This window comes from Salvelinus namaycush, chromosome 2, assembly GCF_016432855.1.
Source record: "Salvelinus namaycush isolate Seneca chromosome 2, SaNama_1.0, whole genome shotgun sequence".
NCBI classification, from domain to species: domain Eukaryota; kingdom Metazoa; phylum Chordata; class Actinopteri; order Salmoniformes; family Salmonidae; genus Salvelinus; species Salvelinus namaycush.
The window spans coordinates 74,567,488-74,594,257 of NC_052308.1; positions in this window are offsets into that span (position 1 = coordinate 74,567,488).

A 26,770-nucleotide genomic window follows, 5' to 3' on the forward strand; every position below is an offset into this window, starting at 1 on the left:
TGAAATGATAAACAGTTTAATAGATGTGTGTACATGTCAATATATTATTTTTTTCATAAATGAAACTGTCCAATACATCTAAAACACTTGAAACATTTAGTCTCATTATCGTTTCAGGAATTGATCAGTTACATTTTGTTTCAGGTGTTGTGGGTGAAAGCTGTATGAATGTGACTTACACCCATCAGAGTATCTGTGCTTTGAAAGGGTCAACAGTGGACATATCATGCTTTTACACACATCCCAGTTGGCATAACGTCACAGAAGTATCCTGGTTCAACAAATGGGAGACTGGAGAAACTAAAGACCTGAGCCAGGACTCAGAGTATGCAGATCGTGTGGAATACCATCGACAAACAGAAAAGGACTCCACCCTGAGAATCACAGACCTGAGAGAAAGTGACTCAACTGAGTACAAGTTCAGATTTACAACTGATGAGACCAGATGGGGGTACAGCTTCCCTGGAACCACTCTGACTGTCACAGGTAACACTACATAACACATTACAACGTTTTAAAGAGTCATGATGTTAATAATTAACTCACACCAATTCTGAACAATGTACTCTTTATTTGTTCTCCTTTGATTCAGGTTTTCAGGTGGAGGTGACTCCTGAACAGTATTCAGAGTATAAAACACTGACCTGTAGCACCACCTGTACTCTGAGTCACCCCAACCCCACCTACATCTGGTACAAGAACGGACAACATCTAGATGAGAGCACCTCCCCCCAGTACAAAGACTCAGTCTCCAATAACTATGAAGACAGTTACTCCTGTGCTGTAAAAGGCCATGAGGATCTCCACTCTCCTGCAGTGTGTGAGTGTTTCTTTAATTAACAATACTGTTTAACCTCTGTGTGTTGGTTTCACTTTGAGAACTTGAGAACTTTTAGCATTTCTAGAAAGACCTGAGAATATAATCCAGCTGACCTCTTGTTATGTCACTGTGTTTCAGGTGTTCAGGGTCAGAGATGCAGCAGAGTGACTTACACCAAGAGGAGAATCTGTGTCTTGAAGGGGTCAACAGTGGACATATCCTGTACTTATGTTGGTTATTATTCCACCACGTCAACAGTCTGGTTTAGAAGTGATAAGTTGACCCCTGAAGACCTAACAGGAGACCCAGGTTATGAGGGTCGTGTGGAGTACACTGGAACATACAAAGGTCCCTTCACCCTGAGAATCACAGATCTGAGAGAGGAGGACTCAGCTGAGTATCGCTTCACTTTTAAAACTCACAACTTTGAATGGGGTCATAGTTTCCCAGGATCAACTCTGTCTGTCACAGGTATTACTACACTGTATGATACAACTGTAAATCATAATGAATTACAAGAGAAAATAAATTAACCATCCTGTTAACACATAGGTGCATGTGGTTTGATACATATTGTTTCAGGTCTGCAGGTGAAGGTGATTCCTGCTGCAGAGGGACAGAAGACACTGACCTGTAGCACCACCTGTACTCTGACTGACAACCCCAACCCCACCTACATCTGGTACAAGAACGGACAACGTCTTGATGAGCCCACTTCCCAACAATACTCTAGTAATACCCTAGTAGTGTTGGGTCATTATGCGGACAGTTACTCCTGTGCTGTAGAACACCATGAGGACCTCCACTCTCCTGCAGTGTGTGAGTATGAATTAAACTACTATTATACTCAGAAAGTATCAATAATTTAAGGTCAATAAGAAGGGTATTACTGCTTTATCCTTTTATGGCTGCAGGGCGGTGCCGGTACACTTATGACAACAGCCCGTCCAAGTGCAGGGCGTGAAATTCAAAAGATATTTTTTCGAAATATTTAACTTTCACACATTAACAAGTCCAATACAGCAAATGAAAGATAAACATCTTGTGAATCCAGCCGACATGTCCGATTTTTAAAATGTTTTACAGCGAAAACACCACGTATATTTATGTTAGCTCACCACCAAATACAAAAAAGCACAGACATTTTTCACAGCACAGGTAGCTTGCACAAAACCAACCTAACTAACCAAGAACCAACCAAACTAACCAAGAAACAACTTCATCAGATGACAGTCTTATAACAAGTTATACAATATATCTGTTTTGTTCGAAAAATGTGCATATTTGAGGTATAAATCATAGTTATTGTAACGGCGGTCCTCCTCCTCTTCAACCGAAAAGGAGGAGTAGTGAGGGAACCAAGATGCAGCGGATGTTGAAGACATAATTTATTAAACAAGACGGGAAAAAACACGAAACGAAATACACTAGGAAAAACTAACAAAATAACAAACGGTGTAGACAGATCTGGACGACGGAATCACATAACACACGAGAACGCACGAACAGGGAAAAAAGCCTACACATAAATGACGATGAACAAACAAACCGAAACAGTCCCGTATGGTGCGACAAACACTGACACAGGAGACAACCACCCACAACGAACACTGTGAAAACACCTACCTAAATATGACTCTTAATTAGAGGAACGCCAAACACCTGCCTCTAATTAAGAGCCATACCAGGCAACCCATAAACCAACATAGAAACAGAAAACATAGAATGCCCACCCAAACTCACGTCCTGACCAACTAACACATACAACAAACTAACAGAAATAGGTCAGGAACGTGACATAACCCCCCCCATAAGGTGCGAACTCCGGGCGCACCAGCACAAAGTCTAGGGGAGGGTCTGGGTGGGCATCTGACCACGGTGGTGGCTCAGGCTCCGGGCGAGGTCCCCACCCCACCATAGTCAATCCCAGCTTCCATTTCCCCCTATGAATGCCCACCCTCATCTTACCCCCACTAAATCCTTTTGGTAACATCGACACCAGGGGCAGCACCGGGACAGAGGGATAGCTCAGGACAGAGGGATAGCTCAGGACAGAGGGATAGATCAGGATAGTAAGGTAACTCAGGATAGAGAGGTAGCTCAGGATAGAGGGGCAACTCCGGACTGAAAGGCAGCTCCGGACAGAGAGACAGCTCTGGACTGAGGGGCAGTTCTGAATAAATAGCCGCTCTGGGCTAAGGGACAGCTCATGACTGGCTGACGGCTCTGGACGCTCATGGCTGGCTGACGGCTCTGGACGCTCATGGCTGGCTGAAGGCTCTGGACGCTCATGGCTCACTGACGGCTCTGGCAGATCCTGTCTGGTTGGCGGCTCTGGCAGATCCTGTCTGGTTGGCGGCTCTGGCAGATCCTGTCTGGTTGGCGGCTCTGGCAGATCCTGTCTGGTTGGCGGCTCTGGCAGATCCTGACTGACGACTGGCTCTAGCGGCTCCTGACTGACTATCGACTCTGACGGCTCGGGACAGACAGGCGGCTCTAATGGCTCGGGACAGACGGATGGCTCAGACGGCGCTGGGGAGACGGATGGCTCAGACGGCGCTGGGGAGACGGATGGCTCAGACGGCGCTGGGGAGACGGATGGCTCAGATGGCGCTGCGGAGACGGATGGCTCAGACTGCTCCTGTCTGGCGGAAGGCTCTGGCTGCTCCTGTCTGGCGGAAGGCTCTGTAGGCTCATGGCAGACGGGCAGCTTTGCAGGCTCATGGCAGACAGGCAGTTCATGCGCCGTTGGGCAGACGGCAGACTCTGGCCGGCTGAGACGCACTGTAGGCTTGGTGCGTGGTGCCGGAACTGGAGGCACCTGACTGAGGACACGCACTTCAAGCCTAGTGCGGGGAGCAGGGACAGGGCACACTGACCTCTCGAAGCGCACTATAGGCCTGGTGCGTGGTACCGGACTGAGGGCACGCACCTCAGGACGAGTGCGGGGAGAAACAACAGTGTGCACAGGACTTAGGAGACGCACAGGTGGCTTAGTGCGCGGTGCCGGAACTGGAGGCACCTGACTGAGGACACGCACTTCAAGCCTAGTGCGGGGAGCAGGGACAGGGCACTCTGACCTCTCGAAGCGCACTATATGCCTGGTGTGTGGTACCGGACTGAGGGCACGCACCTCAGGACGAGTGCGGGGAGAAACAACAGTGTGCACAGGACTGAGGAAACGCACATGTGGCTTAGTGCGCGGTGCCGGAACTGGAGGCACTGGACTGGAGACACGCACCATAGGGAGAGTGCGTGGAGGAGGAACAGGGCTCTGAAAACGCACTGGAAGCCTGGTGCGTGGTGTAGGCACTGGTGGTACTGGGCTGGGGCGGGGAGGTAGTGCCGGAAATACCGGACCGTGAAGGCGTACTGGCTCCCTTGAGCACCGAGCCTGCCCAACCTTACCTGGTTGAATGCTCCCCGTCGCCCGACCAGTGCGGGGAGGTGGAATAACCCGCACCGGGCTATGTAGGCGAGCCGGGGACACCATGCGTAAGGCTGGTGCCATGTAAGCCGGCCCGAGGAGACCAGACGCGTTGAGCCGGCCTCATGACACCTGGCTCAATGCCCAATCTAGCCCTACCAGTGCGGGGAGGTGGAATAACCCGCACTGGGCTATGCACTCGTACAGGAGACACCGTGCGCTCTACTGCGTAACACGGCGCCTGCCCGTACTCCCGCTCTCCACGGTAAGCCTGGGAAGTGGGCGCAGGTCTCCTACCTGCCCTTGGCCCACTACCTCTTAGCCCCCCCCCCAAGAAATTTTTGGGTGGTACTCACGGGCTTTTCGGGCTTCCGTGCTAGACGCGTCCCCTCATAACTCCGGTTCCCTTCTCCGGTTGCCTCTGCTCTCCTCAGTGCCTCCAGCTGTTCCCATGGGAGGCGATCCCTACCAGCCAGGATCTCCTCCCATGTGTAGCAACCTTTCCCGTCCAATACATCGTCCCAAGTCCATTCCTCCTTCTTTTTCTGTCCCTTACTCCGTTTACACCGCTGCTTGGTTCTGGAGATTTGGTGGGTGGTTCTGTAACGGCGGTCCTCCTCCTCTTCAACCGAAAAGGAGGAGTAGTGAGGGAACCAAGATGCAGCGGATGTTGAAGACATAATTTATTAAACAAGACGGGAAAAAACACGAAACGAAATACACTAGGAAAAACTAACAAAATAACAAACGGTGTAGACAGATCTGGACGACGGACTCACATAACACACGAGAACGCACGAACAGGGAAAAAAGCCTACACATAAATGACGATGAACAAACAAACCGAAACAGTCCCGTATGGAGCGACAAACACTGACACAGGAGACAACCACCCACAACGAACACTGTGAAAACACCTACCTAAATATGACTCTTAATTAGAGGAACGCCAAACACCTGCCTCTAATTAAGAGCCATACCAGGCAACCCATAAACCAACATAGAAACAGAAAACATAGAATGCCCACCCAAACTCACGTCCTGACCAACTAACACATACAACAAACTAACAGAAATAGGTCAGGAACGTGACAGTTATACATTGCAGCTACAATCGGAAATAGCACCGAAGCAGCTAGAACAATTACAGAGACCAAATTGAAATACCTAAATACTCATCATAAAACATTTATGAAAAATACATGGTGTACAGCAAATTAAAGACAAACATCTTGTGAATCCAGCCAATATTTCTGATTCTTTAAGTGTTTTACAGCGAAAACACAATATAGCATTATATTAGCTTACTACAATAGCCAACCAAACAACAGCATTGATTCGTTAGGCACGTTAGCGATAACGAATAAACCAGCAAAATATATTAATTTTTTCACTAACCTTCTCAAACTTCATCAGATGACAGTCATATAACATCATATTACACAATACATATATGGTTTGTTCGAAAATGTGCATATTTAGCGGCACAAATCGTGGTTATACATTGGGAAAACTTAACATCTTTTTCCCAGAATGTCCGGATATATTTCTGACACTCACCTATTCTAATCAAATAACTATTCATAGACTTTACTAAAAAATACATGTTGGACAGCAAATTAAAGATAGCTTAGTTCTTAATGCAATCGCTGTGTTAGAATTCTAAAAATTACTTCATTATGACATGCAGCTTACGTTATGGCGAGAGCGCGCCCAAAATCTGGGCGCAAACTAATAGTACACATGTTCGACAGATATATGAAATAACATCATAAATGGGTCCTACTTTTGATGATCTTCCATCAGAATGTTGTACAAAGGGTCCTTCGTCCAGAACAATCGTTGTTTGGTTTTAGAACGGCCTTTTTCCCTCTCGATTTAGCAAGCAAAACTTGCCAAGTGGCGCGAAGCTCTCCATCGTCAATAAACTCAGAGAACGGAACACGCCAAAACTCCCCAAAAAAATTCAATAATCTGATTAAACTATATTGAAAAAACATATTTTACGATGATATTGTCACATTTATCAAATAAAATCAAAGCCGGAGCTATTAGCCGTCTATAACAACATTTTTTCAGAAGCCAATCCGGAAGTCCTTTCCGCGTCTTCCTGAGCAAAGGAAATATGGGTCCTGTCATTCCAAGCGCTCTCTTTTGACCATAGAAAGACCTAGAGACCCCATTTCACCTCTCACAGCCTATTGACATCTAGTGGAAGGCGTATGAAGTGCATGTATACTAATAGATTTCAAGCAAAAGATTAGGTAGGCCCTGGAACAGAGCCTCGATTTGAGATTTTTCACTTTCTGACAGGAAGTTTGCTGCAAAATGAGTTCTGTTTTACTCACAGATATAATTCAAACGGTTTTAGAAACTTGAGAGTGTTTTCCATCCAATAGTAATAATAATATGCATATTGTACGAGCAAGAATTGAGTACGAGGCCGTTTGAAATGGGCACCTTTCATCCAAGTTACTCATTACTGCCCCTGCAGCCATAAGAAGTTATCTATCAATATTCATCATTACATAGAAATTACACACAATGTCATAGATGTATGCATGTCTATAGTTAGAATGTTCAGTACCTCAAACACTTGAAGAATAGTTTAGTAGACTCTCCGGTCCTAAAGTATCTCCAAATGTATTCATGTTCATGTTTTGTGTAAGTGATAGTTTTAGATAGTTCTCTGACTTTAGATGTTATTTATTTTTGACATGACGTCATTTGAGGTTGGGTACTACAGTCCTGACCCTCTGACACATTCTGCTTTACTAGATGCTCCAAAGAACACCTCAGTGTCAGTCAGTCCCTCTGGTGGAATAGTGGAGGGCAGTTCAGTGACTCTGACCTGCAGCAGTGATGCCAACCCACCTGTGGACAAATACACCTGGTACAAGAAGAACGTAACCCTACCAAAAGCATCAGGACAGAGTTACAGCATCACTAACATCATCTCTGAGGACAGAGGAGAATACTACTGTGAGGCCCAGAATGGAAGAGGATCTATGAACTCTACAGCTCTGATGATCATTGTAGCAGGTAAAGTTACATCTTCAATACTTCAATACAAATTGACAGGTTTCAAGCTGATCTTAATCATTGTGTTTTAACTGATTACACTTTGGTTTATAATTATGTGTTGGCTTATGATGTCACAAGTATTATAAGATCCCAAAATATTAACATGCAATGTGTTGATATTCTATAATGTGTTAGATTTTAGATTATAAGAACATGCCATGTACTCATATCATCCATATTTTATTTTAGGGAAACAGACCTCAGTTGTGACTGCAGCTGTAAGAATCATAGTGGTTGTTCTGGTTCTCATCCTCTGTCTCTCTGGACTCATGTGGTTCAGGTGAGTTAGATTGCATATGTTTTATATAATTTCACTTTAGTCATTGTAAATTTGAAATAGTTCTTAACTGACTTGCCTAGTTAAATAAAGGTTAAAAAAGTAAAAATAAAAGTAACTTAATTTATTAATTGATTGATATCTTCATACATTCATTAATGTACAAAACAGGAAGAAGGTCTCCACATCCACTTCCAACACAAGAGACACAGCAGACGATGGACAGGTGAGTCTGTTGGAATCAGAAGATGACTGTGTTGACTGTGTATTCTTTGTGGAACATTTCCACTCATGTTGTCTGTTCTTTCTTTCCATCAGGGAGACTCTAGTTCAGTGTATGACAACATCTCAGGTATGGCCATGACCTCTACTGCAGCACAGACAGCAGCCACAGACGACCAGGATGATGTTCACTACGCCAGCGTCCACTTCTCTAGCTCCAAAAACCAGGAAGTGCCTCTGTACTCCACCGTCCAGCTGCATCAACCACAGAAACAGGACCAAGATGTCCAATACGCTGCTGTGAAATTCAACCTCCTCAGTGCTGCCACCCAGTGAGCAGATTCTGCCATTACAACAACATGGAGTCAATACTAGAACATTGTGAACACACAGCATTAAAGGAGAAGTTTGCTTGATTTACAACCAAACACACTAATCAGCGACAAAACAAAAACGTGTGACATTTTTAGCGCTGTGCTGTTTGCATGTTGATAGTATTATAATGTAGGACTACAGGGAAGATAGGTGCTGTGGAGGTGTTCATATTGTATTGAAACATATCTTTATATATACACTGCTCAAAAAAATAAAGGGAACACTTAAACAACACAATGTAACTCCAAGTCAATCACACTTCTGTGAAATCAAACTGTCCACTTAGGAAGAAGCAACACTGATTGACAATACATTTCACATGCTGTTGTGCAAATGGAATAGACAAAAGGTGGAAATTATAGGCAATTAGCAAGACACCCCCAATAAAGGAGTGATTCTGCAGGTGGTGACCACAGACCACTTCTCAGTTCCTATGCTTCCTGGCTGATGTTTTGGTCACTTTTAAATGCTGCCGGTGCTTTCACTCTAGTGGTAGCATGAGACGGAGTCTACAACCCACACAAGTGGCTCAGGTAGTGCAGCTCATCCAGGATGGCACATCAATGCGAACTGTGGCAAGAAGGTTTGCTGTGTCTGTCAGCGTAGTGTCCAGAGCATGGAGGCGCTACCAGGAGACAGGCCAGTACATCAAGAGACGTGGAGGAGGCCGTAGGAGGGCAACAACCCAGCAGCAGGACCGCTACCTCCGCCTTTGTGCAAGGAGGAGCACTGCCAGAGCCCTGCAAAATGACCTCCAGCAGGCCACAAATGTGCATGTGTCAGCATATGGTCTCACAAGGGCTCTGAGGATCTCATCTCGTTACCTAATGGCAGTCAGGCTACCTCTGGCGAGCACATGAAGGGCTGTGCGGCCCCACAAAGAAATGCCACCCCACACCATGACTGACCCACCGCCAAACCGGTCATGCTGGAGGATGTTGCAGGCAGCAGAACGTTCTCCACGGCGTCTCCAGACTCTGTCACGTCTGTCACATGTGCTCATGTGCTCAGTGTGAACCTGCTTTCATCTGTGAAGAGCACAGGGCGCCAGTGGCGAATTTGCCAATCTTGGTGTTCTCTGGCAAATGCCAAACGTCCTGCACGGTGTTGGGCTGTAAGCACAACCCCCACCTGTGGACGTCGGGCCCTCATACCACCCTCATGGAGTCTGTTTCTGACCGTTTGAGCAGACACATGCACATTTGTGGCCTGCTGGAGGTCATTTTGCAGGGCTCTGGCAGTGCTCCTCCTTGCACAAAGGCGGAGGTAGCGGTCCTGCTGCTGATTTGTTGCCCTCCTACGGCCTCCTCCACGTCTCCTGATGTACTGGCCTGTCTCCTGGTAGCGCCTCCATGCTCTGGACACTACGCTGACAGACACAGCAAACCTTCTTGCCACAGTTCGCATTGATGTGCCATCCTGGATGAGCTGCACTACCTGAGCCACTTGTGTGGGTTGTAGACTCCGTCTCATGCTACCACTAGAGTGAGAGCACCGCCAGCATTTAAAAGTGACCAAAACATCAGCCAGGAAGCATAGGAACTGAGAAGTGGTCTGTGGTCACCACCTGCAGAATCACTCCTTTATTGGGGGTGTCTTGCTAATTGCCTATAATTTCCACCTTTTGTCTATTCCATTTGCACAACAGCATGTGAAATGTATTGTCAATCAGTGTTGCTTCTTCCTAAGTGGACAGTTTGATTTCACAGAAGTGTGATTGACTTGGAGTTACATTGTGTTGTTTAAGTGTTCCCTTTATTTTTTTGAGCAGTGTATATACAGTGGGGCAAAAAAGTATTTAGTCAGCCACCAATTGTGCAAGTTCTCCCACTTAAAAAGATGAGAGAGGCCTGTAATTTTCATCATAGGTACACTTCAACTATGACAGACAAAATGAGAAAAAAATTACAGGAAATCACATTGTAGGATTGTTAATGAATTTATTTGCAAATTATGGTGGAAAATAAGTATTTGGTCAATAACAAAAGTTTATCTCAATACTTATATACCCTTTGTTGGGAATGACAGAGGTCAAACGTTTTCTGTAAGTCTTCACAAGGTTTTCACACACTGTTGCTGGTATTTTGGCCCATTCCTCCATGCAGATCTCCTCTAGAGCAGTGATGTTTTGGGGCTGTTGCTGGGCAACACGGACTTTCAACTCCCTCCAAAGATTTTCTATGGGATTGAGATCTGGAGACTGGCTAGGCCACTCCAGGACCTTGAAATGCTTCTTACGAAGCCACTCCTTCGTTGCCCGGGCGGTGTGTTTGGGATCATTGTCATGCTGAAAGACCCACGTTTCATCTTCAATGCCTTTGCTGATGGAAGGAGGTTTTCACTCAAAATCTCACGATACATGGCCCCATTCATTCTTTCCTTTACACGGATCAGTCGTCCTGGTCCCTTTGCAGAAAAACAGCCCCAAAGCATGATGTTTCCACCCCCATGCTTCACAGTAGGTATGGTGTTCTTTGGATGCAACTCAGCATTCTTTGTCCTCCAAACACGACGAGTTGAGTTTTTACCAAAAACGTATATTTTGGTTTCATCTGACCATATCACATTCTCCCAATCTTCTTCTGGATCATCCAAATGCTCTCTAGCAATCTTCAGACGGGCCTGGACATGTACTGGCTTAAGCAGGGGGACACGTCTGGCACTGCAGGATTTGAGTCCCTGGCGGCGTAGTGTGTTACTGATGGTAGGCTTTGTTACTTTGGTCCCAGCTCTCTGCAGGTCATTCACTAGGTCCCCCCATGTGGTTCTGGGATTTTTGCTCACCGTTCATGTGATCATTTTGACCCCACGGGGTGAGATCTTGCGTGGAGCCCCAGATCGAGGGAGATTATCAGTGGTCTTGTATGTCTTCCATTTCCTAATAATTGCTCCCACAGTTGATTTCTTCAAACCAAGCTACTTACCTATTGCAGATTCAGTCTTCCCAGCCTGGTGCAGGTCTACAATTTTGTTTCTGGTGTCCTTTGACAGCTCTTTGGTCTTGCCCATAGTGGAGTTTGGAGTGTGACTGTTTGAGGTTGTGGACAGGTGTCTTTTATACTGATAACAAGTTCAAACAGGTGCAATTAATAGAGGTAACGAGTGGAGGACAGAGGAGCCTCTTAAAGAAGAAGTTACAGGTCTGTGAGAGCCAGAAATATTGCTTGTTTGTAGGTGACCAAATACTTATTTTCCACCATAATTTGCAAATAAATTCATTAAAAGTCCTACAATGTGATTTTCTGGATTTTTTTTCCTCATTTTGTCTGTCATAGTTGAAGTGTACCTATGATGAAAATTACAGGCCTCTCTCATCTTTTTAAGTGGGAGAACTTGCACAATTGGTGGCTGACTAAATACTTTTTTGGCCCACTGTATATAGCTATATAGGGAAGAAAGGTTCTGTGGAGATGTTCATATTGAAACATTTACTTTTTATGTTCCTAAAGTGTTTGATTATATTAGTACAGATTTTCTCAGGGGACCCCACATGAGGCCCCGGCCCCAAGTTTGGGAACCACTGTAAAAACCTCTCTCTCTGCTTGCTTCTTCTCTCTCTCGGTCTCCTCTACTTCTACCTGCATTACAGCCTGCCTCAGGCTCTCCACTGAGCCCCACATCACTGTCTGTCTCAGTAGCCTACTCTCTGTAAAGGACTTAGTAGTGTATTTGTTGCTCCTGCTGAGGTAGGCTCTGTTTAACGTTAGCTTCTTACTTCATCCTTCTAGCTGGCTAACATGCTCACCAGACCGGACATGTCGTGTGCGTGAGCGTCGCAAAATAAATGTAGAAATCCATGTTATTTAATTATTGCACCCACACTGCTCGCGTGCGCCAACGAGCGTCTGCCATGCCAAGGGCTAAAATAGAACTCCTTTCTATTTCTGACGCAGATCGCGCTGAAAGTCCTGCCTCTCCCTTCTCCTCATTGGTTTATAGAAGCAGGTACCCACGTGCCATCTCCTCATTGGTTATACCCACGTGGGTGATTGAAAGACGAACTGTTTTGCCGGTCATCGTGGTAATACTATGAAAGTTTAGATGCGATCACCATATAAGTTCAAAGATGAAAAAGCCTGGAAGGAGGAGAAATGAATAGAAACGATTCGGTTGGCCGTTTATGTGTGGATTAATTGTCGGAGTAGAGGACCTTGTGCATTTCAGGTAAAATAACAACTCAATGTTTATATCCCAGGACAAATTAGCTAGCAAGTGCAAGCTAGCTAAATAGGACAAATTAGCTAGCAAGTGCAAGCTAACTAGCTAAATTGCCATACATGTTTAATGCTTTTCGACCTGTCCCCAAATGAATGTCATTTGTTCAGAGTTTGTTTGGATATTTTAACCTGCGTGTCGTGATCGCGTTTGGTGTAGGGAGAGAAAATCAATGTATGCACGATAGCGCACGATGGCGCACACGCGCAGTCGGTTTGGGTACCGTGTAAGTAATATTAACCAGACCACTTCAATGTTACTGCAATAGAAATGTCTGCTGGCAGCTATGCCCCCGACCTGACTGACATACAGTATGTAATGTTATCTATAAGAGACGATTTACCAGTTGTGCACTCATTCTCTGAGAGGGATTTTTTGTTTGGTGGATGTCTGTAGACGCGGCAGGAGTTGTGAGAGATTTAAAAAATGCCTTTTGTTCGGCATCTCGCAAACAGATTGTCAGCAGAGCTATCTGCTAGTTGCGGTATTTCGTTTCACGTTGCCCTCGGCCTGTTCAGCGAGAAAGGGAATTAGCCGTTTGAGAGAATGGTGAATGTGCTGCTGAAAAGCAAATCAGGGAGGAAGATCCGGGGGAAGCAGGCAAACATAACGAACAAATCACAGTTCATGATTCCAATCGTTCGCAAAGAGGCAGGAGCGATTAGTCAGATCAAGAAAATAAGCTTTGAACAACGTGCTGGGAGCAATATTTAGAAGTTGATGCATAATTAATTGTCTTTATTGTGTACAGTATCTGTATTAGGCTATTATTATTATTTTCAAAATAGACATTCGGTGTCCTCATATGTAGTTAGGGCCATGTGCTCATTGGAGGAGTAGACAATGATGATGTCATCAATAATGCATATTCTGCATTAAGGTTATTCATGCCTCAACAACAGAAACAGGACGAGGATGTGCAATAAGATGCTGTGAAATATAACCGCCTCACTGCTGCCCCCCAGTGTCCATATTCTGCAATAAGGTCATTCATATGCTGCTGCTTATTGTAGGAGATGTCATCAATACGCAAAACAGTTGACTCCTAGTGACTACTAGTGATGTCATTTCCTTAATCTACCAACCCAACAATGGACATCTCAAGACAATTACCATGACATGACTATAATGAGTGATGGGTTCAAAATGGCACTCTATTCCCTATTTAGTGCACTACTTTTGACCGAGCCCTATAGGCCCTGGTCAAACATAGTGCACTATAAAGGGTATAGGGTTCCATTTGGGACTCAGCCTTTGTTTCATTTCTGTTTCTCTCTCCTCAGACCAGCAGCAGTACAAGCAGCTGAGGTGGATCCCTCTGATATCTACAGTACAGTCATCAAACCCAGAACCAAGAAGACCTGAACACAACAAACTCAGAAACAAGAAGACATGAACACAACAAACTCAGAAACAAGAAGACAAGAACAGAACAAGTTTTACAAAAACCTTGTATATCTGGACCTGTATATTCAAACTAAGTGAATATTGGCCAATGTAAACCAGTAGGTTCGAGGCCTGAATGCTGATTTGCTGAAAGGTGTGGTTTATCACTATGACATAAAATTACTATTTACTGGTCTATTTATGTTGGTCACCAGTTTCTAGTAGGAATATGGCACATCGGGGGTTTGTGGTATGTGGCCAATATACCACGGCTAAGGGCTGTATCCAAGTACTCGGTGTTGCGTTGTGCATAAGAACAGCCCTTAGCCATGGTATATTGGCCATATACCACACCTCCTCAGGCCTTATTGCTTAAGTTGATAATAGCAATAACAAACTTCAGGGGTTTGTGGTATATGGACTGTACCACGGCTAAGGGCTGTTCTGAGTGAATATGCCGTGGTATATTGACCATATACTGCAAACCCCTGAGGTACCTTTTGCTATTATAAACTGGTTACCAACATAAATTGAACTGTAAACAAGTATTTTTGCGTCATACCCGTGGTATATTGTCTGATATACAGTATACACTTCTGAAATGCTGTTTCAGCCAATCAGCATCCAGGACCCAAACCACCCAGTTTATAATTGTATATAATAATATTTTCCATCCAACAGACACTTTTATCCAAATTCACTCAGTCATTACAGTCATGTTCGAATACATTTCTCGTATGGGTAGTCCCAGCAGTGTCACGCTCATTAAAATGGACTGACCAAGGCCCAGTGTGAGTTGGGTTCCACATATTTATTTGCAGTGAAACTTAAACCAAAAACAATAAACATACATGAACTACGTGGTGCTGAATGCACTCACACAAAACAATATCCCACAAAGCAGGTGGAAACAGGGAACCATTACGTATGATCCCAAATTAGAGACAACGAACATCAGCTGCCTCTAATTGGGAACCATACTAAGAGCACCAACATAGAAATTAAAAGACTAGAACACCCCCTAGTCATGCCCTGACCTAAAACATCATAGAGAACCAAGGGCTCTCTATGGTCAGGGCGTGACAAGCAGGAATAGAACCCATGCACCATGCTGTACAAACTGAGTCAGACAGGACTGCTCTATTCACACTCAGAGTAGGAGTGCTGATCTAGGGTCAGTTATGCCTTTTAATCTATGATGAATAAGAAGGACCTTAAAAAAAAAATTTTTAAGTAAAATTGTTAACATTTCTGATTACAATATCTTTTTCCCAAAATGTTGTATTTCTGAAGTAGGCAACCTCAAGGTCCAGTGATATTTTATAGCAATATATGTTTTTATGTTATATGTCTGAAACAATCATCAGACAAGAAAGTAATTATATCTGCTTCTATTATATTGTATTACTTCATATTGTACTGTTAGATGATACACGTAGTAGAAGTTTGGTAAAAAAAAAATGTTTTTATGTCCAGGAAAGAGTTCTGCTTGATGCAAGGTTTCTTATTGCTTTTTTCAACTGTTTTTTTTGTAAGCTAGTGTGTGAAGTGACTTTTTTAAAGAATAAACTTCATCGTCATTGTTTTCACCTTGTTATAACAGTATCTTCAATGGAGACAAAATGGAAAGCTTTCAAAATCACACCTCTTCTACTGTACAGTACATACAGTAACTATAAATAAGAAATGTACATTGGTTTGCATACCAATAGTGGTTAATCCACCTTCATCACCATCATCATGAATGTACACAATATACACAGACACTTTCAGGAGGGTCAATAGGTGGCAGGTAGCCTAGTGGTTAGAGCGTTGGACTAGTAACCGTAGAGGTTGAGAGATCGAATCCCTGAGCTGACAAGATAAAATCTGACATTCTACCCCTGACAAGGCAGTTAACCCACTGTTCCCTGGTAGGCCTTCGTTGAAAATAAGAATTTGTTCTTAACTGACTTGCCTAGATAAATAAAGGTAATAAAAAATGTCCGTTACCTGGACACACAACCAGTTACATGAAATATTACTAATTGTCATTTTTAAAACACACAGACACAATATGACGTAACATGGATGTTTGGAGTGTGGTGGGTAATTCAGTCAGCGGGGGCATTCCATTCCAGAACACTGAGAGATGGAACATTCTGGAATGTCGATGATTGATAATAATACACCTCACAGTTAACAAGTTCAGACCAGGCATTGAGATTAAAGCTTCTTTTAAAGCATTTTGTCCTTCGAAGAATAACAGTCCACCATTTTGTCCAACTAGTAGTTATAGAATAAAATACATCATTGTTTAGTGCAAATAAAATAGATAATTGTTCAGTGAGAATGTGAGAATATGATGTCATATAGAATGAGTGCTATGGTCTCCAACATGGCGTGGCTCTTGACCCCCTAACTGTTGTCTGACCTTCCCAGGTAGGTGTCTCTCTTTGGGGACAGAGAGGGCCTAGGAGTGGAGGGGAGAGTGGAGATCCCATGGAGAGATACCTTTTATCATACTCAACCCCAAATAATGTTTATTTATTTTATTTAACCTTTATTTTAACATGGAGTACATATTGAGAACTAGGTCACTTTTTCAAATGTGCCCTGTATAAAGAACACAAATATTCACATTACACTCTATATACAGTACCAGTCAAAAGATTGGGCACACCTACTCATTCCAGGGTTTTTCTTTATGTGTACTAGTTTTACGTTGTAGAATAATAGTGAAGACTAACACACATGGAATCATGTAGTAACCAAAAAATTGTTAATAAACAAGTCAAAATATATTTTATATTTGAGATTCTTCAAAGTAGCCACCCATCAAGCGCTGTGTGTATCAAGAATGGTCCACCACCCAAAGGACATCCAGCCAACTTGACAACTGTGGGAAGCATTGGAGTCAACATGGGCCAGCATCCCTGTGGAATGCTTTCGGAACCTTGTAAGTCCATGCCCTGACAAATTGAAGCTGTTCTGAGGGCAAAAGTGGGGGGTGTAACTCAATATTAGGAAGGTGTCCTTAATGTTTTGTACACTCAGTGTATATACACAACATGACACAACAACACAACAAAAGCATGTGGACACCTGCTCACAGAACATTTCATTCCCAAATCATGGGCATTAATATGGAGTTTGATATAACAGCAGAGAAATGCTCAACCCTCCAATTGTGAGAACTGAAGAGAACCTGGACTGTAGAGAACCAAAACAGAACCTGGACTGAAGGAAACCACCACAGAACCTGGACTGAAGAGAACCAACACAAACCTGGACTGAAGAGCTCCAAAACAGAACTTGGACTGAAGAGCTACAGCATCGAACCAAAGCTAGGCCTCACACCTCTGTTCTCCTGCTATCATATTGCTATCATATTGTTATGCTATACAGAATGTTTTCCATAGCTTTAACTTTTTAGTAAATTTGGAGTTGAATTCTCTTTCCTTGTAGTGATAAGTATGTATATTGATGATAAATAAGATAGACTGTGCTTCTGCTCTTTTCCTGTGGGGTTTGGCCATTTAGAGATGTTTTTATTATATAATGTACTTTTCTCAGTGACTGGTATTGATAACATTGACAACAGCTTTTAAATGTGTAAAGTCTCGGACCAAGTTTATCTTGATGTGTTGAAATGATGTACTTTGTATTGCTGTCAGACATTATTGAGCAATGGCATTAATGAGAAAGAGAAGTTACACCATAATCACACCTTTTTTTTTTTACATACAATTATGAATTACTACCTAATTTAGATAAAGTATGATTCAGTGTAATTTATGCATCATGTTGTAAATAAGCTCAAAGTTTAAGACAATTCATACAAAATGTGTCACGTTCCTGACCGGTTTTCTGTTATTTTGTATGTGTTTGACGGTCAGGGCGTGAGTTTGGGTGGGTAGTCTATGTTATGTGTTTCTATGTTGGTTTAAGGGTGACCTGAAATGGCTCTCAATTAGAGGCAGGTGGTTTTCATTTCCTCTGATTGAGAGCCAAATTAAGGTAGGTGTTTTCACATTGTTTGTTGTGGGTGGTTGTCTCCTGTGTCAGTGTGTGTTACGCCACACGGGACTGTTTCGGTTTTGTTTGTTTGTTCGTTCGTTTTATGTAGTCAGTTTTCCTGTTCATGCGTTCTTAGTGTTTCATGTAAGTTCTTACGTTCAGGTCAGTCTACATTCGTTTTGTTATTTTGTTAGTTAATCAAGTATAGTTCGTTTTGTGTCTTGTTTAAATAAATATCATGTCTTATCACGACGCTGCGTTTTGGTTCAACCCCTGCTCCTTCTCTTCGGATGAAGAGGAGGAGGAACACCGTTACAGAACCACCCACCAATCCAGGACCAAGCAGCAGCAACAGGAGAGGCTGAATTATTTGGAGAAATGGACATGGGAGGACGACCTAGAAGGCAAAGGACCTTGGGCTCAACCAGGAGAATATCGCCGCCCCAAAGCTGAGCTGGAGGCAGCGAAAGCAGAGAGGCGGCGATATGAGGAGGAAGCAAGGCTGGAAGCCGGAGAATCAAGCCCAAAACCGCAGACATGAAGGTACGCGGCTAGCAAGGAAGCCCGAGAAGAAACCCAAAACATTTCTTGGGGGTGGGGGCTAAGAGGTAGTGGGCCAAGGGCAGGTAGGAGACCTGCGCCCACTTCTCAGGCTAACCGTGGAGAGCGGGAGTACGGGCAGACACCGTGTTACGCAGTAGAGCGCACGGTGTCTCCTGTACGTGTGCATAGCCCGGTGCGGGTTATTCCACCTCCCCGCACTGGTAGGGCTAGATTGAGCGTTGAGTCGGATGTCATGAAGCCGGCCCTACATATCTGGCCACCAGTACGCCTCCTCGGGCCGGCTTACATGGCACCAGCCTTACGCATGGTGTCCCCGGTTCGCCTACATAGCCCGGTGCGGGTTATTCCACCTCCCCGCACTGGTCGGGCGACGGGGAGTATTCAACCAGGTAAGGTTGGGCAGGCTCAATGCTCAAGGGAGCCAGTACGCCTGCACGGTCCGGTATTTCCGGCGCCACCTTCCCGCCCCAGCCTAGTACCACCAGTGCCTACACCACGCACCAGGCTTCCAGTGCGTTTCCAGAGCCCTGTTCCTCCTCCACGCACTCTCCCTATGGTGCGTGTCTCCAGCCCAGTGCCTCCAGTTCCGGCACCACGCACTAAGCCACCTGTGCGTCTCCAGAGCCCTGTACGCACTGTTCCTTCTCCCCGCACTCGCCCTGAGGTGCGTGCCCTTAGCCCGGTACCACCAGTGCCGGTACCATGCACCAGGCCTATAGTGCGCTTCGAGAGGTCAGTGTGCCCTGTCCCTGCTCCCCGCACTAGCCTTGAAGTGCGTGTCTCCAGTCCGGTGCCTCCAGTTCCGGCACCACGCACCAGGCCTACAGTGCGCCTCATCCGGCCAGAGCCATCCGTCTGCCCAGCGCCATCTGAGCCATCCGTCTGCCCAGCGCCATCTGAGCCATCCGTCTCCCCAGCGCCATCTGAGCCATCCGTCTCCCCAGCGCCATCTGAGCCATCCGTCTCCCCAGCGCCATCTGAGCCTTCCGTCTCCCCAGCGCCATCTGAGCCATCCGTCTGCCCAGCGCCATCTGAGCCATCCGTCTCCCCAGCGCCATCTGAGCCATCCGTCTCCCCAGCGCCATCTGAGCCTTCCGTCTCCCCAGCGCCATCTGAGCCATCCGTCTGTCCCGAGCCATTAGAGCCGCCCGTCTGTCCCGAGCCGTCAGAGCCGTTAGTCAGTCAGGAGTCGCTAGAGCCATTTGTCAGTCAGGATCTGCCAGAGCAGCCAACCAGACAGGATCTGCCAGAGCCGCCAACCAGACAGGATCTGCAAGAGCCGCCAACCAGACAGGATCTGCCAGATCCGCCAGCCAGCCATGAGCAGCCAGATCCGCCAGCCAGCCATGAGCAGCCAGATCCGTCAGCCAGCCATGAGCAGCCAGATCCGTCAGCCAGCCATGAGCAGCCAGATCCGTCAGCCAGCCATGAGCAGCCAGATCCGTCAGCCAGCCATGAGCAGCCAGATCCGTCAGCCAGCCATGAGCAGCCAGATCCGTCAGCCAGCCATGAGCTGTCCAGCCACGATCCGCCAGAGCCGTCCAGCCAGGATCCGCCAGAGCCGTCCAGCCAGGATCCGCCAGAGCCAGCCATCCAGAACTGCCCCTCAGTCCAGAGCTGTCTCTCTGTCCGGAGCTGCCCTTCAGTCCGGAGTTGCCCCTCTATCCTGACCTACCTCTCTATCCTGACCTACCTCTCTGTCTTGAGCTACCTTATCCCGGTGCTGCCCCTTATCTCGACGGTACCCTTTAAATTAAGTGGGTGGAATAGGAGGGTGGTCATTCAGAGGGGAATACGGAAGCTGGGTTTGACTATGGTGGGGTGGGGACCTCGCCCAGAGCCTGAGCCACCACCGTGGTCAGACGCCCACCCAGACCCTCCCCTTGACTTTTGGTGGTGCGTTCGGAGTACGCACCTTGTCACGTTCCTGACCGGTTTTCTGTTATTTTGTATGTGTTTGACGGTCAGGGCGTGAGTTTGGGTGGGTAGTCTATGTTATGTGTTTCTATGTTGGTTTAAGGGTGACCTGATATGGCTCTCAATTAGAGGCAGGTGGTTTTCATTTCCTCTTATTGAGAGCCATATTAAGGTAGGTGTTTTCACATTGTTTGTTGTGGGTGGTTGTCTCCTGTGTCAGTGTATGTTACGCCACACGGGACTGTTTTGGTTTTGTTTGTTCGTTCGTTTAATGTAGTGTAACGAAAAGTAAAAGAAATCAGACCCCTCCCCTAGAAATCAGGCCACATCCAGAGCTACCCCCGTGGGCCCTAGGACCAATTATAGAATGGGGAATGACTGCCACAACGGAAATCAACCAGCAGAGGGAGCCAAATGAACAAGACCTAAAAGAACTGGACATAAAACAAGAACCCCTCGACATGAAGACTGAGGGAGACTGGTATGAGGAGACAAATGAACAGGTTCAAAAAGAGCTAGACATAAAACAAGAACCAATCAGCATGAAGGCTGAGGGAGAGTGGTATGAACCGCTCGACCAAACTGACGCCCCAGCGGAAGAAGATTTATGGGCATCAGTGCTGAAAGACTTAACATTGGACTGAGTCCCACCGAAAAATTTTGAGCATGCTACAAGAGAAGTAGTGGTGGCAAAATGTGACAAATCGATTGCACTCTCAAGTGCCTTCCCCTGAACTGAGTGTCTTAAGAGAGGTATAAAAGGAGGAGAGGTCCGTGCCTAGTGCATGATCCTCGACACATATGATGTGGACATCACATCATAGGGAATCATCAGGCAAGGTAAATTACTCTTCACTATACTCTGCTTGTATTGACTACTTTGACATTAAGGCACGAGCATTATATTGACTGGTATATCTTGAGAGTTGTGTTGTATTCTGGAAAGTCGCTCCATTAAAAGGAAGCAGTTGTGTAGGAGAGAAATCCCCTAGAGAGCAACAAGCGCTATCCTTGGGAGTACCAGAGACAACTTCAATTTGAAGGATTGAAAAAGCCCAGAAATAAGTAAGCCTCGTAGAGAGCCAAGAGTCACTAAAAGGGGTCAGTATCTAAGCAGTAGGCAGTGAAAAGTGTAACCTTAAGAAATTGGGAGACAATAAGAGATTAAAATATTATACACAGCAGAGGCTGCCAATATTACTCTTATAGACACCAGTTTCGGGAAGGACCAAGGGAATAGAGCAGTAAGGTAAATATATTGTTATTTGCTTTATTTTAAGAGTTATAGGAAGTGTTTAAGCTGATAATATTTGCAATACTATTTGGCATAGCATAACGCATTAAGGATTGATTGAGCATTATTGATGTATTAGGACTGTATAACCATTTAACTGTAATAACGTGTATATGACAAAAAACAGAGTGACTTAAATAAATGCTTGAAACTTTGACAACTAGGCCAGGGAACCTACCTGGAGAGCGAACGCCTTTGACACTCTCACTAAACGGAAAGTGACCCTGGTTATAGGTTAAAGGGATAGCACTAAAGAATATTTCATTGTGTGGACAATAATATATCTTTGGAAAAATCAAACGTATAACAATACTAGTTTCCAAGTGACTACTAGCTGACGAGCATAATAACTAACAGAAGTTAATTATTAGGTATTGGTATACAAGAGAGGAAGAGACGGGTTAAGGGAAATATAGGAGGAATCTATAAACATAAAGTAATAAAGTACTCATCTATCCAAGGCCCCACACTAGACCGGAAAATAAGGGAGTGACAACGTGAACGAAGGAACAAACCCAACTCACGCGAAGGGCCAGTGTGAATAAATAGAAGGGTTGGTAGGGCCGCACGGCTAGGCCCTGGTCACACCGAAGTGACTAAAATCCTAAAGTACTCTGCCTAGCCAGAAGACGGGGTAGAGGCTTTGCTGTAGGCGACGGGCAAAAGTCAGCACCGTGACAGTAGTCAGTTTTCCTGTTCATGCGTTCTTCGTGTTTCATGTAAGTTCTTACGTTCAGGTCAGTCTACATTCGTTTTGTTATTTTGTTAGTTAATCAAGTATAGTTCGTTTTGTGTCTTGTTTAAATAAATATCATGTCTTATCATCCTCATCTCTCCCAAGTGGTCATTCTCTCTTTCTCCCCTTACCCATCTGTCTATCGCCTCCTTTGAATTCCATGCTGTCACAGTTACCAGCCCTTTCAAGCTTAACATCCTTATCATTTATCGCCCTCCAGGTTCCCTCGGAGAGTTCATCAATGAGCTTGATGCCTTGATAAGCTCCTTTCCTGAGGACGGCTCACCTCTCACAGTTCTGGGTGACTTTAACCTCCCCACGTCTACCTTTGACTCATTCCTCTCTGCCTCCTTCTTTCCACTCCTCTCCTCTTTTGACCTCACCCTCTCACCTTCCCCCCCTACTCACAAGGCAGGCAATACGCTTGACCTCATCTTTACTAGATGCTGTTCTTCCACTAACCTCATTGCAACTCCCCTCCAAGTCTCCGACCACTACCTTGTATCCTTTTCCCTCTCGCTCTCATCCAACACTTCCCACACTGCCCCTACTCGGATGGTATCGCGCCGTCCCAACCTTCGCTCTCTCTCCCCCGCTACTCTCTCCTCTTCCATCCTATCATCTCTTCCCTCTGCTCAAACCTTCTCCAACCTATCTCCTGATTCTGCCTCCTCAACCCTCCTCTCCTCCCTTTCTGCATCCTTTGACTCTCTATGTCCCCTATCCTCCAGGCCGGCTCGGTCCTCCCCTCCCGCTCCGTGGCTCGACGACTCATTGCGAGCTCACAGAACAGGGCTCCGGGCAGCCGAGCGGAAATGGAGGAAAACTCGCCTCCCTGCGGACCTGGCATCCTTTCACTCCCTCCTCTCTACATTTTCCTCTTCTGTCTCTGCTGCTAAAGCCACTTTCTACCACTCTAAATTCCAAGCATCTGCCTCTAACCCTAGGAAGCTCTTTGCCACCTTCTCCTCCCTCCTGAATCCTCCTCCCCCTCCCCCCCCCTCCTCCCTCTCTGTAGATGACTTCGTCAACCATTTTGAAAAGAAGGTCGACGACATCCGATCCTCGTTTGCTAAGTCAAACAACACCGCTGGTTCTGCTCACACTGCCCTACCCTGTGCTCTGACCTCTTTCTCCCCTCTCTCTCCAGATGAAATCTCGCATCTTGTGACGGCCGGCCGCCCAACAACCTGCCCGCTTGACCCTATCCCCTCCTCTCTTCTCCAGACCATTTCCGGAGACCTTCTCCCTTACCTCACCTCGCTCATCAACTCATCCCTGACCGCTGGCTACGTCCCTTCCGTCTTCAAGAGAGCGAGAGCTGCACCCCTTCTGAAAAAACCTACACTCGATCCCTCCGATGTCAACAACTACAGACCAGTATCCCTTCTTTCTTTTCTCTCCAAAACTCTTGAACGTGCCGTCCTTGGCCAGCTCTCCTGCTATCTCTCTCAGAATGACCTTCTTGATCCAAATCAGTCAGGTTTCAAGACTAGTCATTCAACTGAGACTGCTCTTCTCTGTATCACGGAGGCGCTCCGCACTGCTAAAGCTAACTCTCTCTCCTCTGCTCTCATCCTTCTAGACCTATCGGCTGCCTTCGATACTGTGAACCATCAGATCCTCCTCTCCACCCTCTCCGAGTTGGGCATCTCCGGCGCGGCCCACGCTTGGATTGCGTCCTACCTGACAGGTCGCTCCTACCAGGTGGCGTGGCGAGAATCTGTCTCCTCACCACGTGCTCTCACCACTGGTGTCCCCCAGGGCTCTGTTCTAGGCCCTCTCCTATTCTCGCTATACACCAAATCACTTGGCTCTGTCATAACCTCACATGGTCTCTCCTATCATTGCTATGCAGACGACACACAATTATTCTTCTCCTTTCCCCCTTCTGATGACCAGGTGGCGAATCGCATCTCTGCATGTCTGGCAGACATATCAGTGTGGATGACGGATCACCACCTCAAGCTGAACCTCGGCAAGACGGAGCTGCTCTTCCTCCCGGGGAAGGACTGCCCGTTCCATGATCTCGCCATCACGGTTGACAACTCCATTGTGTCCTCCTCCCAGAGCGCTAAGAACCTTGGCGTGATCCTGGACAACACCCTGTCGTTCTCAACTAACATCAAGGCGGTGGCCCGTTCCTGTAGGTTCATGCTCTACAACATCCGCAGAGTACGACCCTGCCTCACACAGGAAGCGGCGCAGGTCCTAATCCAGGCACTTGTCATCTCCCGTCTGGATTACTGCAACTCGCTGTTGGCTGGGCTCCCTGCCTGTGCCATTAAACCCCTACAACTCATCCAGAACGCCGCAGCCCGTCTGGTGTTCAACCTTCCCAAGTTCTCTCACGTCACCCCGCTCCTCCGCTCTCTCCACTGGCTTCCAGTTGAAGCTCGCATCCGCTACAAGACCATGGTGCTTGCCTACGGAGCTGTGAGGGGAACGGCACCTCCGTACCTTCAGGCTCTGATCAGGCCCTACACCCAAACAAGGGCACTGCGTTCATCCACCTCTGGCCTGCTCGCCTCCCTACCACTGAGGAAGTACAGTTCCCGCTCAGCCCAGTCAAAACTGTTCGCTGCTCTGGCCCCCCAATGGTGGAACAAACTCCCTCACGACGCCAGGACAGCGGAGTCAATCACCACCTTCCGGAAACACCTGAAACCCCACCTCTTTAAGGAATACCTAGGATAGGATATAGTAATCGTTCTGACCCCCCCCCCCCCCTTAAAAGATTTAGATGCACTATTGTAAAGTGGCTGTTCCACTGGATGTCATAAGGTGAATGCACCAATTTGTAAGTCGCTCTGGATAAGAGCGTCTGCTAAATGACTTAAATGTAAATGTAATCACGACGCTGCGTTTTGGTTCAATCCCTGCTCCTCCTCTTCGGATGAAGAGGAGGAGGAACACCGTTACAAAATGTTTTTCTTTTAAATGTTGCAGGTTAGCCTGTCATTCTTAAAAAATATATATATATTTTAAACGTATTACACAGTTATTATAATATTGTATGACATAATGGCTGTCAAGCATGTAAATGTGGCCGTGTTCGACATTGCAGCCGACTTTAAAGGCGAGTGGAGACTGACTGATCTACAAATAATCTGAGGTAGTTATTTATCATGCATGCTGATTTGTAAGTCAGTCAGTCATAATTTACCCGTCACAAGTCACAGTTTTGATGCTCTTGAACACAGCCTGTGTGAATGAGGAAGGAAGCCATATCTGAATCAGCGTCTTGGTCCCTGACATAGAGTTGGATAGAGGGCACAGCTTTGCATCTTTTCATGCTGGGTTCTGTGACAATATCGGCAGCACAATTGAGGGCTCTCTCTATTTTAAAGTAGTACATTTCTTCTTCTTCAACCTCCATGATTTTAATGACAGTCGATAAACAAACTGAAAAGATGCATACAATGTTATGCCCATGCCTAAACAGCCTTTGTAGCTAGTGTGCCTTTATTCCAACTCTATGGTCTTTCACTACTTCAAAGTTGTGTCAACCACAGACCTCATACCTCACAGTCAGTGTCTGTTTCCTCAGACTGACAGATAGTTCATTACAAGACCTCTCTCCCCTTCACTCTGTAAGTATGCTTGACAATATCTTAAAATCTGTATATTTTATTATTTGTCTATAGCCATGAACCATATTCCTCTGTTATGGGCATGGCGATGCTATTGGAAATTATGTTGTTTTGTTTAGCTGTTATGTACAGGTTACTCTGTAGATGTATTTTTGCATATGAATCTGATTGGGAGATATACTGTGTGGTTTCATGTATCAGACTTTTGCATGTTATTGTGAGGGTTCTGAGAGTAGTAGATTATAGTGGAGACGTTTGCATGTTATTGTGAGGGTTCTGAGAGTAGTAGATTATAGTGGAGAGGGTTGCATGTTATTGTGAGGGTTCTGAGAGTAGTAGATTATAGTGGAGAGGTTTGCATGTTATTGTGAGGGTTCTGAGAGTAGTAGATTATAGTGGAGACGTTTGCATGTTATTGTGAGGGTTCTGAGAGTAGTAGATTATAGTGGAGAGGGTTGCATGTTATTGTGAGGGTTCTGAGAGTAGTAGATTATAGTGGAGAGGGTTGCATGTTATTGTGAGGGTTCTGAGAGTAGTAGATTATAGTGGAGAGGGTTGCATGTTATTGTGAGGGTTCTGAGAGTAGTAGATTATAGTGGAGAGGGTTGCATGTTATTGTGAGGGTTCTGACAGTAGTAGATTATAGTGGAGAGGTTTGCATGTTATTGTGAGGGTTCTGAGAGTAGTAGATTATAGTGGAGAGGGTTGCATGTTATTGTGAGGGTTCTGACAGTAGTAGATTATAGTGGAGAGGTTTGCATGTTATTGTGAGGGTTCTGACAGTAGTAGATTATAGTGGAGAGGTTTGCATGTTATTGTGAGGGTTCTGAGAGTAGTAGATTACAGTGGAGAGGTTTGCAT